The sequence below is a fragment of the Oenanthe melanoleuca genome, chromosome 12 (genome assembly GCF_029582105.1).
Source record: "Oenanthe melanoleuca isolate GR-GAL-2019-014 chromosome 12, OMel1.0, whole genome shotgun sequence".
Taxonomy (NCBI): Eukaryota; Metazoa; Chordata; class Aves; order Passeriformes; family Muscicapidae; genus Oenanthe; species Oenanthe melanoleuca.
In genome coordinates, this window is record NC_079346.1 from 14,915,671 (window position 1) to 14,930,439 (window position 14,769).

The following is a 14,769-nucleotide window of genomic DNA, read 5'->3' on the forward strand; positions in this document are numbered from 1 at the left end:
ACGAGTCCCAAGCATGAGGCATGTGCAAGACAGGCAGGAATAAGGTGAAGCAGAGTGGGTGCATTCATGGCCAGACAAGTAACTTTTTATTTTAACATAAAGAACACAGTGGAGAGTTTAAATAATTTGGGAAAGGTCAGCACCCAGTCCTACTTTCATAAACCTGAGGCATTCACAGAAGGCATCTCTGAGAACTTTGGCTATGACTAGAATTAGACTCCTTTTAGTGGGTTTGAGATGGCATGAGTAACAAGTCAGAGCCATATGAAGTGGGAGCCACCCCACTGGATGGATTTTTTCTTTTAAAAAGCACTTTCTGCCGTTATTTTGAGCAACCAACCCTAAGATGGCTTTCAGCTAGAAATGCCTTTTAAAATAGAAGGTGCAACTGAGCAAATAGACTATTTACAAACATTTTTTGTTTATTTACAGACACTTCTGCAAATGGAGTCTTCTCCCTAAAATATTTGACAGAAACTTGAAAGAATAGCACAATTTTCTGTGATGATATCAGACACTTTGGAGGTTAAAATGTATTCCAGGCTAGACTAAAAGCAGCATATGAAGGGTCATGGGTCAGCTAGCTCAGAGACAAGTGCATCAATGCCACTGGTTCCATCATTAGTACACACTGTAGATAGGAATTAAGGTAACATACTTTTTTAAAAACTTCAGATTTCTCCTTTTGAAACTTTTTCAAATAAATGCATATGTTTTAAAAGTCAATTCACTAAGAAAAGTGGGTCTTTACATCAGGAAAGTTAAAAATCTAAATAGAAAAGGCCCTGGCAGGAATAGCCCAGTGGATGGTTTTAAACAGAGCACAGAGAAAGGGGAAGGGGAAGTTCTAGGGTCTTCCAGTATATTCTCCTCTTTAAATGCTGAAAAACAAGCACAAGGGAAAAAATGTGGGAAATCTCACAAAGTCTGTGCTAACCTCATGTCAAGAGTAAGACAGAGATTTGGTGGAGATTTGGATTTGTCTGAATCATTTAAGTCAGCCTTAGCAGAGTATGGTTTTGTTTCCTTTTCAGATTTAATATGTTTCTGACAGACAGCCTCAGGAAACCTTCTATAAAAAGTCAAAACTTTGATTACATTACTGTCAATATTTTAGGTTTAAGAGACAGATGTGGGAGCTCACTCAGCCTTGTCACACACACATACCTCAATTTAAACTGCACTGTCAACATTGCAATACTGCTTTTAAAAAGCAGCACACCAACAGGATAACTTTTAATCCCTAAGATATATTTATATATATACACAGGATTTTAGACAGAACTTATTTTAAAGTTCAAATCCACTTTAATTCAAAGACAGTTTTGTGACTTCAATAGGAGCAAGATCAGATAAAACAGATAAAATATAATCAAGGTGTGTGGTTATACCACTTTAGTGCTTCTTTTCAGCTGTAGATTTATGCTACAGTGAGAGATGAAACAATCCCTTTTAACACACTCTAGAACCAAAGCTACAGCATGACTCTGCCTGTTCTCAGCAGCTCAAAGAAGAGTTCATTCAGAGATCAGACTAAAACCAAGAGACTTATATTTGCAGTTTGCAATTTCCTCTGTAAAGAGGTCAGAGAATGCCTTTAATTGGAGTGTCTAACTAAGTTCTGCGTGCTCAAGCTGCAGACTAATCCTGTATCTCAAGTCAATTTAATTAAGGGCATTAAATCTCTGAAAGAAAGATATTTATACCAACAGTCTTATCATTGCCCAGTGCCAGTGTGTGTGAAGAAATGAACATTTTATGTGTGTGGTGTAAACAACTAATGAAGTCAGACCACTCCTATTTTGTCTGTACCACCAAGACAGCCACAGATAACTTTTAAATCAAGTCCTTGTGCCCACACAAGTAGACACCACAGGCCACTAGCTTCTTGCACAGTGCCCATTTCCACAGAGAGCATTTCAGCAGCAGCCCTGCATCCCACCACAGATAAAATGATGTGCAGGGCTTGTAGGGCTTGTCAAATGATGTATTGCTTGTAGAGAGCTCCCAGCTGAGCTAAAACAAGCACGGAGCAGAAGTAAAACAATGGGATTTCAGAGAGAGTTTCCCATACTCTGGTATACCTCAGTATATTAAATCTGCTCCTCACTGTTTAAATGGACCCATTGGGGATGTCAGGGAAAAGCACATTTTGAACATCCACAGTAACTGGGACCTTAAAGTTGCAAATACTACATTTGCCATCTGCACACTGGAAGACCTCTCCCATGCAGCACAACATCCCAAATGCCCAAGGCAATGGCAATTAAAGGTAACTCCAGGCCAACCTCACAACACAATTCTTCACAACATTCTCCAGTTCACAAATGTTTGGCTTTGTGTCCTAAAGACTTAAATCTATTTCCCCTTGCCCACCTCAACAGTGACAGATTTTACATTATTTGCTGATTTTTTTTTAAGCAGTGGAGGAGCAAACCTGTACATTATACATATTGCCTGCCTCTGAAATAGAACTTTGACCTGAAGAGAAAAATCTACTTTTAGAAGCAATTGGCTTACACAAAGCACCTCTTTTCCTCCCTTAACTTCCTTTCCCTTCAGCTCACACCTTTCAATTCTCCTAAAATGAATACATATAGGATAAAGCAGTTGAATTCATTAACATTTAAGTTTGTTCTTCCAGAGAGTTATGCCTTATATAGAATAGGCAACAGAGTATTTCAAATATGAACTGCTGCAAGGCCAAGAGTCCTTTTTATTTTGAGAACAATGCAATATGTAAATATGGCAGAGCAAAGGACTCCATTTCAATAGAAACTCATCACCATGTGTCAAATCAAAGCTTTTCACCTCCTCATCTTCTCAGTATGAGCATTCTTCCTGTGAACCTGTGATCTAGCTAGAATAGCTTGCATTTTTTTACAATAATGGGTGAAAGTTATATAAGTGCACTTGAAAGCTGAATAAAGACTTGTAAGACACAATTAGAGCTGCCAGTGTTTGTAATGACCAAAGTGTACAAAATTCATTGAGTCATCAAAAGGATCTTCCAGTTTGGTGATGTTATTCCTTCACCTTCCCACAGTACATTTCACATTATCATCTATTAAGTGCTTACTTTTGTGGGGTTTTTTTGTAGGACATGAAGAAGTCAAGTCATGTTTAAAATTTCATACTGGGGGGTTATAATAGAATCATTTGTAACCTGAAATAGATACAAAATCCAAACACTACTCTGGACTGAACTCTGACACAGACTTGCCAAGTACATCCAAATAAGTCATTTAACCTCCCTGCCCCATTTTTGCCACCCACCAGGCATTTAACTTCTGTTCCAATGCTGCAAGTTACTGACATTTAAAGACGAAAATCTGCATTACTGGAAATGTTCAAATTTGAAAGTATTCCTCCATCTTTCAATTCTCTGAAGAGCTACAAAGTCAGGACTGAAAAAAGGGATTTTCTGGAAGCAGTCAAACAAGACCTCTTCTACAGGCAAGATTTCTACAATTAAATGAGGCTGCTGGAGGAAAATAAAGTCTAAGCAATGGAGGACACAAGACATTGGATGCAAAACATATACTGTAAAACCAGCAGCTCACCATGCTGCACCTCTGGAAAATCACCATGGTGTTACCATGCAAAAAAGGCCACTCTGGGACCACTTTTACCCACCATCCACGTCTGTACTTCATTTACCTGATGAATCTAAATTGCACAGTCTGTCTCCTGTGATTTCTGCCTCCTTCAACTTACCCTGATTAGTCTTCCCAGCACTCCTTATTCAATGGTTCAGATTGGCAGCCCCTAGCTCGAGGGGTTAGTAATTGTGTCGAGTCACTGGGTGCAAACCTGAGAGGAGCAATTAGACAGAGTCCTGGGCACAAACACAGACACTGAGTGAGGTGAATACAGTGACAAAGGTACAGGGAAAAAACAAAGCCTATGGCTTTCATGCCGGTGTAATTGATGGCACAAGCTCAGTCACTAGAATCTAACAGGCAATTTCAGCATGGACAGTGGAGATCTGCAGAAAAAAGACAATATACATCCAGCTACACTTACAGCACACGGGTTTATTTGCCAAGGAAATGTAGTGTTCCATAGCAACTGTCTAAAATAAGCTTGCATCACTGAAAATACCAGCTTTTCCACTTGTAATTGTGGCACACCAATACTATTTTTAGTTTGATTTGATGAGCATCCCTATATTTGTAGAAGACACTGCTTTGACCAATAACTCAGATACTTCTTTTCTCTGAGAGAGGTAAAAGGACTGTTTTAAAATAACCCTTTCACACTTAAGTAGACTAAATAATTGAAACAAAAACTGATTAGATAAGACTGCTAATTAACCAATTTGTCATCAACCCATCTGTTACCAACCGATTTGGTCAATTCATTAGGAAGAGCTGCCTCATTACTTTTAGCACAGATTATGAGAAGTATGAAGCTTTAGCACTCTAAGGCAACAGAAAACCTTCCTTCCTGTTGGAAAAGTTTCTAGTTGATTAGAAAATCAATTAGCAGCACAGGCAGTTCAGTAGATCATTTACTCCATCTTTTGGCAGAACAAAGGAGTGCAATGCAATTGGGTTCCCTGTTCCTCTCCCACTCCACCGAGGCTGGAAACTCAGAGTGCTGTGGATGCAAAAGGCCTCATGGCATTGCTCTCCCACGAGGGGAAAGCTCATCACTGAATATCTCTCCTTCAGAAAGTAAAAGTAGATGCCAAATAGTGATGCCTTGCATGAAAGGCTGCTGCTTAAAAGGATCAAGTCTCAGCTGAGATCTTCATGCAGTAGAGCTGGTAGAGACTGGGAGGTTCCAGGCTCCAACCCAAGAGGTCTCTGTTCTCGCTGAAGTTGCCAAAAGTTATTGCTACTTAATTAATTTGAATGAAAAAGTCCATACCAAAAATACACAAGTCAGAACATCTTTAAAAAACCTTGAAAAGTAATGGAAATGAAGAAATGTAAACTAATACTTGGAGAAGCATGGAAATACTATTGCAGATGAAGAAAGCAGTCTCACTCATTAGTCACTGATAATATTTCCTTCCTACCAGGTGCTTCATTAGCAGCCATAAAAACCCTAAAACAACAAACCCTCAGAATTATTACAAGTAAACATATAGTGGTGCTTTTTCTAGAAAATAAATAGAAGGCTGACAAAAAAGCAAACAATTAAGATAGCATTTTGAGTACATGTTTAGGGACAGTTTTAAAGCATAAAGACAATACCCAGTTCTATTAACATCACAAAAGATCTGCCCTGGAGAACCATGAAAAAGAAAAAAAAAACAGCTAAGGTAAAATAACTTCTCTGTCACGGGAAATGCTTCCATATAACTATTAAAATGACATTGCTATTATTTTTGCTGCTGCAATATGGCATTGCTTCAGGTACATGAGCATTATGTGCAGTAATGTAATCCATGATTACAGGAAGCAGATAAATGGGCTCACATGGAGCTATTTCCCAGTACTCTGCAGTTGAAAAACACTTCTTTTTTTCAGTTACTGTAAGACAAAAACATTAAGAGAGTCTTATTCACAAATCCATTTACAGAAATACAAAAACTAAATGCTCCAGTAGGAAGCTAAATTTTTGGAGTGTTCTCAGAACTCCTGGTTCTCTCAAAGTAGCCTTAAATTTACAACACATAAACCTGGGAGAGATATACTCAGGAGAGGAGTAGAAGCCACATCAATCAACTGAATTCCAATGCCAGCTCCATCCCTGACTGCACCTTATACTCCTGACAGGGAGTGAATCTGGGGAGCCCAAAGTTTCACTAGGCTTTTCCTGTAAATTCATAATTGACTGAAACTGTTTACACAAGCACACCTTAGGGGGAGAAGAAAAACTTTGAACTTCACAACTGTAGATCAGATCACATAAATAGGAAAAAGAAAAAAGCAGAGCCTCATAGGTATTGCCAGTGAAGAGCAAAGCATGCTTGTACAAATGAAGGTCAAAAATAATAGCTTATTTAGATCACTCAAATATGATTAAATTTTGAGTAAAATAAAAAAATTCTCTTCACACTGAGAAATAAATGGTATAATTACAAGCAGTCTAATAAACTCTTAATTACTATAAGACGTCAAGCATTAATTATCAAAATTAATTTCACCTTTTTTGTGTTGGAGGATAAAACCTTGTACAACAGGAGTAAAAGAGGACCCAGAACCTGACAGAGGAACATGCAGAGAAAAGGGAATCCAATGGCTCAGTGCTAAGAAAGCCAACAAATGAAAAGGCAGAACTCAGGGAGAGAGGAAGGGAGGGATATAGAAAGGAAAAGGGAAGGGAGGGAAAAATAAAAGAAAACAATAAACTATCTGCATGGTAATCAGGTTAAAGCCATTAAAACACCTCAACTGTGCTGGAACACAGCAGTTGTGACAAATGACCCAGAGATGCACAAAAAGGCAAGGTGATATCCTCAAATTCCCCAGCAAAGAAATGAAATGCCTCCAGGAAGGGAAAGATCAAAGGATGAAAGATAAACTCAATTTCAGTTCATCCAAGGGAAAGCCAGACACACTTACCACACACACAAGTGTTGCTCAGTTCTCACTCTCAGGAGTCACTGATTTTTATTAAAAAGGCTAAGCTGGCTCTGAAGTATCCAGTGCCACTTGTTGATGCTGTGTACTTCACAAAGCCTTTTTGCAGGTTACTTGGGTTAAAAGGAAACTTAGTGAGAGGAAATTCTGCTCAGAATCAGACAGGTGACCTGTTGACTGTGAGAAGTATTTCTGCCATGCCTTGATTTTTACATTTAGTTTCAAATTAGGAGCCCTGAAGGGCAGGTTTAATCAGAAACCCTCACAGGTAACATTTCCCAGAACAATGCATCCTTATGACATCACTGAATTATCCCCCAACTCTTTTAATTTGGGTTTAAGCACTAAAACTATATATTTGGATAATAGCTATAGCATGTTAAAATCCATAATCAGTAAATGGAAAAGGGAACAGATTTTTCCCATCATAGAATCACAGCTACATAATGTGCAGTATGTTCTGCATCTTTATGTCAGCTAATTTTACTGCCTCTCAAACATGAAGACTTTGCTGTCACTTCCACAGATATATCTGTTCCAGATAAATCTAAATTAGGAGCAAATTAGGAAGTTATCATTTAGGAAAAATTCCTGCCAATGGTTTTTTGCATATGGTTTTCACATTGCTGACCTATCACACCTCTTCCTCCTTTTTCCTGCCTTTCAGATTCCCACAAACAGTCACAATCCCTTCTCATTCTTGCACGTATTTAGCAAATATCTGTCTGTACAATCATCTGACACTGTGTCACCAAATTCAGGGGAAATCTAAGCACCCTGCAGTCTAAGCTCATCCAAGCAAGGATGGTAGGCATACCAGAGCCAGTGTGCAAAATTAGGCTGAGTACCAGGTTGGTTGCAGGGCACAGGTCTCAGCCCAGCTCAGGCATGTCAGGTTGCTGAACACCAGGATGAATCCAGTCCACTGACAGCTGAGCTGGTACCAGGACTGGGCCAGCTACCCTGCCTTTAGTTTGGCTCTTTTCACAAATCAAACTCAGATGTTTAAATGCAGGCTGAAAAACTCCAGCTCTGAAAAGGGTGAAGGTTTTTAAACCTTCAAAGTTTTTTTTTCCCTCCTCAGCCCCTTTCCATGCTTTACCTACTTTTCTGATAATGTAATTTTGTCAACTCTGTAGTGCTGAAAGGACCTGACCACAGGTCAAGCTCTAGTTTCTTTATCTGCAGAGTTCCCCACATGCTGCAATAGTTCAATCACTTAGAGTCACACCACCTCTCTACTTTACTGCCTTGGCTTTGCCCTCCAGAAATGAGTTAATTACAGTTTCTGTGCTGATATTCAGGTGCTTTTAAATAGATCTATCAGAATCTGAGCAGCTCTTGTGAAGAAAATCCAAAGACTTTCACATTTTTCTTCAACTTTTCACCATTACCAGAGTTGAATCCAGTCAATTTGGGGCTCCCTCAGAGGGAACACTGTTTTCCTGCCTGTTCACAAGCATCACAGCTCTCTATGTTTGATTCTGCTCTTGCTTTTAAGAATGCAGCAGTAAGATGAAGTAAGGAAATAAGAATGGGTGGATGAAGCACTAAAGAGAAGATACAGCAGCATTGCTAACACAGGCAAACTCTCAGGGAAAGAGTCACTTTACATGGACTCATGAGACTTCCTCTAGTCCAACATTTATCTCCATTGCTCTCTTTGCCAGCCCTCAGGAGCCAATGTGTTTTCCAGACTCTTACATCACTTTCTTACATTGCTCATGAAGCCTAACAGCTCAGAATTTTGTAGATCTGGATTGCCATCTCATGTTTGAATGTTTTTCTCACTTGGATACCCAGCTACATCTCTACCAAGTTGAGTTTGACTCTTTCCACCATCTGGTTTCAGGTCCCTGTGTAACAAAACAAGACAAAACAACAGCTACCATCCACCTCCCCCTAACCCAAGGAAACAGTTTTTTTGCAATTTTGCCCCTCACCATCCCTGCTTGCCTTCCCTCTCACTATCTTTCTATAACTGCTGTCTGTCAATGTGGCTTTTCAAATAAAGAAAACAAGCTCATTTAATTCACAGATTCTCTGAAAACATTAAAAAGTTTGCAGTTGATTTTGAAGCTAAGGAATTTCTTTGTTCCCCAATACCCATTGACAAAGAAGCCAAGGTATTAATTTAGTTCAATAACACTTCAGATACCACAATAGTCCTGGTTTATTAATTAAAAAAAAATTAACAGAAGAAATCTGCTAGTGAGAAGAGAAATTATTAAATATTTTGATATCTGCACTCTACTTCTACTACATAAATCATTCATCTTGAGAAAGAAAGAAGTACAGGAAAAACCAAACACTTACCAGGAGAGATACTTCTCATGTTAACTGCCCAAGTCATCCAATCAAAGTTCAGAAGAAATATTTTGGGTTGACAGCTTGAATTGAATGCTCAGCCATATACTCCAATCTTCTCTACATATATATAAATAGGAAGTACAGGGGAAGTGCAATTGTGCAAAACAAGCTTTTTTAAGCATACAGAAAATGTCAGGATGATAAACCACATAAGCACAGAAATAAATCAAAGTTAATGGCCACTAGCTGGTATTTAACTTACTTTCATTTCTCTTTTCTTTTCATTTTTCCACCTAGCCTCCTCAGCTAATAAAATTGCCATTATAAGGGAGAAGCAAAGGCACTATTCAATGCTACATCAATTATTATGATTTTATTGTGACATACTGGCATTCAGCTGATCCCAGAAGGCTATACTGATGCCTTGGATGCAATTAATTTTTGATTGATCTAACTCAGTCTAATACTGCATGTAAAATGTTCATAGACTTTTGAATAATTCTATTATATGTAGGAAATTACTGCACAGAGATCATTTGAAGTTAATTGCCAAGTTATTTTAGTAAATGTAAAACACCATTCTAGTCCTATTGTGGTAACAGTTACGAAATTGCTTTACAAAGTAAACTAATGAAATCAATGAACTCTGACTAATATGTGGCATAACAGGGCTGAAAAAGTGAAATGACACTGTAGATACCCTATCTACCTCTCCAGGGCTGGGGTTGGTGAGTCAACCTTTCCTTTACAGAACTGAGTGAGAGAAGAATGACCTCATAAAAAGGGTTTTGTCTCACTGGCTGCAGGTGAACTTAGGGGGGGCTGCTTCTAGGGGCACTGATAGAAGGTGGTTACTCAATACCCAGAGTGCTTGCAAAACCTTAGGATAAAGAAACCTGCATTACCCCAAGGGGTTGCCACAGTTTGTTTAGTGTGTGTGTGATGGGTTTTTTCAGGGCTGTGGAACACTATCTGCTACACACAGAAAGTGAATTTCACATTTGGAGCTGCTGGCTATCTCCCAGTTAAATCACAGACACATCCAGTTCACAGAGAAGCTTTGAAATCCACAACTGAGGCTTTCACACAATGCAGATAATGGAAGGATTGAGGAGCTGGCTTTTAGCAAGGAGTGTAAGGGTCTGAATCTCTGCAAGTCAGGACCTGGAGAAAGCAACTTCAAAGGTAAAGCAAACCAGGCACAAGAGAGGTTTTACAGGCACGAGAGAAACACTCTCATTCCTGGAAGCTGCCTGCAGCTGCAGTCTGACTGTCCCCTGGAGCACTGCATCCATGCTTCTAATCATTCCTCCAAAGCAGAGAAATACACTATGATAATTCCAGTAGGGTCAGTAGCTCAGAGAGCCACAGGTGCCAATGCAGCTGTTGTAAAACATTGACTCTTAACTCTGAGAACTGCTTCCAAGGATGCCACAACACTTCCTGCCCACAGAAAATGTCCATTAGAAATTACAACTTGAAATTATCAATAAAAATAAAGAAATTACATCATGGAGAGGACAAAAAATACTTCATATTTGTGCACCTTAAATTATTTTGTCATTGACACACAAAGGAAGAGGTAGAAAAGCTAGCCCAGTTCCAACCAGCCCAAGGGAGCATGGTGTGGGAATCCAAGTCAGTTCAGATTTGCAACAGGGTGAGGAGCATTAAGCACAGCTAAGTGCAGGGTGAGACACCCTAACATCTCACATGGATCCTGTTAGCTAAAAATGAAACCTAAGAGCAAATGTGAATCATTCCAGGAGTTTAGCAAACCTCAGTCACGTGCCTCCAGCACACTGCCTGTAAAATCTCTGGCAACACTGAAAATGTGGTAAGGAGGGGGGGGAAAAAGGAAGATATGGAGGAGACAAGGTGGAAATTCTATCACAAAGAAACAGCTCCACCTTATGTTTGAGCAGCATGAGCATTCTGTTCAAACTTACCTTCCAAACAGTCATGTGAGGGGAAATCCAGCTGACATGGCCCATAAAACAATGGTTACAAAGCCAACTTTGCACCTTCTGCTCTGGAGTTATTTTTTCCACTCCAGTGTTTGCAGTACTACTGGTGGTAATAGCTATGTTCTCCACAAAGCAGATATTGTGTCATGACCTCTTTACTTTTCCAAGCTGAATTCAATGTGAAGTGAATTTCCTAGTGTTATGCTCAGTTGCAGTATTTTTTCATCTTGTTCACAGCTGCAGGGAAAGAAAAATCCAAATGGCCCTTCAAAACCCTTCATAAACTGTTAAAAGTAATTAGGAAACTAGTTTCAGGTGCTATATCTCAATTCAGGTGACAGAATCCATTTACTATTGGAAAATGATATTTACTTAACAAATAGTTTCAATGGGTTTTTTTCCAGGCTTTACTTTACCAACAGATGATTTCTAAAACTCAAGAACTCAATTTCATGCCCAAAATAGGGAGGTATTTTTAAAATATTAGGTATTAATAGAATTGAAATGTGCTTTTTATTTTCTGTTACCAGCTGAACATGTTCTTAGCTTGAACAGAAAAAATTCAAACCCAGAAATAGGTGGTGAAATCATTGATGATGTCTAAACCTTTTATTAAATGCTACACATGGACTTTGCTCAAGTAATACAGGACTGAGCTGAAGAATCAGCTGGAAAATGCATGAAAACATTTCACAGTTAAACACACAAAAAGTATCTGTATCTCCTTGGGGTGCCATGGCTGCTACAGGAAAGGAAAAGAAGGAAAACATAGATGGCACCAGGAGAGAGCAAAGAGGGGAACAAGGACACAACTACAGGGGGATAATTCTTTTTTTGCAAAGATGGTGCTGTTGGCAATGGTTGGCAGAGTGCACCACTCTGGAGTCAGTCAGGGAGGGAGGGGGGAAGGACATGCAATACATTATTTCCCTCACGCAGGTATTAAGAAACCTGAAACATTTTATAAAAATGAGTCTTGATTTGGCAAAAACAATACTGTGCAGATGGACTCCATACAATTACTTAAGTGATCTTGTAAAAAGGAAGGGAGAAGTTAAGTCACTCCACATCCAGGAAGCAGCACATTCTGACATATAACCAGTGTGCCTTCTGCCCATCAGGAGCAGCAGGGCACCATTTCCTTGGCCAAAGGTTATCACAACTCCTTTATCTCATCCTGACTTTGTATAAGCTGTGACAGTCACCAAGATCCTGTGCACCCTGTCACAACATAAACAATAAGGAAAAAACCCCAAAACATACAGTTTTACAAATTACTTCAAAGGTGAATTTGCAAGCTACCTCTGGCTTTCTATAAGAAATGGTCCCCAGGAACTGCTGCTTTAATAAATATTTATGAATACATCAGTACAAACTGGATTCCACTGATGTTTAATGCTTGCTGTGTAGTAACAGAAACATTTTCTTTGGTCTGTGATCTTCTAACACAGGTACAGATTTGTTTGACACACACACACTTTTATTTACCTGGGTGAATGCATTTGGCAGTCAGTGTAGGCTGTCATAACCCAAACAAACATCAGCACTTTGTGATGGCAACAAATGGCTCAGAAATCAATCAGGGTTTTGACATGTTGATACAAATATTCCTGTTAGTGACCAGGTGATTTATTGATAAGTGAGACATGTTATCACACCTGTTACTAATTGCAGTGCCAAAGATTAGAGGAACTGCATGTAATGACTTGCTCAAGTTCTGCATGAGCAGCTTTCACTTACATTTATGCTTGTTTTCTATTTTGGACTGCAAGGCTCATTTAAATTTTTTCCTTCACAAAGCCTTTTTTGTAATCAAGGGATGTCTTCAGCTAATATTTCATGGCAGCAGCGTTCTTTGTAAATTCATATGTCACCACTGTTGCTTGTCATTTCTAATGACAGAGAAATACTTGGTTATCATTGAAGAAAAATTACAGTATCACTACTTGTATTATTTTTTAATTTGATGAAGCTATTCACTGAGCAAACCCCCCACCTTTTTCAGGCATTAATTTTATCCAGGCACAAAGTTCTTGCTCTTTCTTCTGCCAATATTCAAGCCAGTAAAGTTCAAATAATACTATGATTTGCTTGTGTCTATTCTCCACTCCTTCCACTTTTCCCCTTCAAGAAGCAGCTAACTTTGTATTTAGTAGAAATATTTTTTACAGTAATGTAACAGCCAGGGAAGAACAATAACTACCAAGGATCATCCTGTTTCCTTGGCACACACTCGTCACAGGAGTCATTACTCTGAACTCAGCTTTTACAGAAAAAATGCCTTTCATGTTTAAGATGTCTGATATTATTACTACACTACAGATACCTCCACATTTTTTTTCCTTCATTGCAATGAGAGATATTCCTTTTACAGTCAGTTTCATAAATAGTAATTGTGTTTATCAACTGAAGTAATGGCTAACATTGAAAATTGTACAGATACACAAATAAGGGGAAGGAGGGAGGGAGGGAGCTTTGATTAGCACACACACACACACAGAGCCTCCTCTAACACTCACCTATACAATCTTCCTTTCATGTTACCTCTGTCCCAATTGGATTGCACTATTTCATTAGTAATTTTTCTTTCATACCTGCATTAAGTTCCACAATTCTCCAAACTCCTTACTAAAGTACTGTCAGTATTTAATGTTCCTCTGTTTCAAATGTCTTCCTTTCTGTTTTATTCACCTCTTCTGGAATCCCTCTATAGCTACATACTTGCTTGAAATCAGCATCACCCTCACTACACTGAGCTACTTCTCCTCAAGGCAATAATGCTGGTAGCATCATCCTGTAAAATAAACCACAAAAACTTAACAATGGATATTGACTGACCTTGTTTTTAATTCACTCTTTCAAAGTTTTATCTGAATCAATTAAAGCACTTCTTCCAGTATTAGTCTTTGTATTTTGGTCTATTCTTAATGCTATTATTTATTCCTGGTCCAAAGCACCACAAGATCTTTCTGCACTTATAGCTGGTGGCACCTTTTCACACAAATGTAGTCCTGTATAATCCTTGGGGACTGAGCCACGTGTCCCCAAATGGTGTTTGTACTTTACCACTCCCTCAGCACACATCTTTCTTGGAAAACAGTGATTTCCCAGAATCTTCCATTACTTTTTCAATGGCTGAAGCTTCTCCTCCTCAAATAGAAAGGACAGTCCCTTTCTTTAAATTATTTCTTCATTTACCCAAATTACTGTACATCATACACACCTCACTTTATTCAATGAAAGCAGATCTGCTAATAACCAGTATTTACCTTTCAGCTTTGCTAATTCAAGATTGAGTCCATATTTAATACATTACATTTTCTACTATTTTAATAGTGAATATTAAGTCATGTACATTTAGTTGCAAACCAAACATTTCCAGTGCAAAACTCTTTCAATTTTTAATTTCTTTTCCTTAATTCATTAAACTTAATAGCCAGAGTGCTCTCTGCAGGCTCCTTTACAACCACTATGAGTTCTTGCAGGTGTCAGGGAAAGCACAATCTGCACCACAGCCTCACTGCCCTGTACCCCCTGTGTCCATGATCCCCACCACAGATCAATTCCTGCTCACAAAGCTTCATGTGCATACTCTGATTTTTCCAAACAGGTTCTCCTGGTTGCCTAGAGAAGCACTTGAGCAGAGACATGCTTTGAAGTTTCATCTGCAGTGACAGAAATGCATTCAGAGAGTAACTCTCAGACTAAAGGCTTTTCCCCAGAGGGACATTCTGTTCCTTGCACATGTACTGTACTCAGCACCCTTCCCTCTCCTCATCCTGTAACATCTCCTCACCCACACTGAGAGACTGCTAAAAATCATTACACAAATAAGAGAAGGCATATGAGTGCACTTTATGGCACTTGTTTCATAAAATTACTCCCAAAAAACCCTTCCATTAGGAAAACTGCACTGCCAAGTCAAGCATCCAGAACCAAAAAGAAACCACAATTAA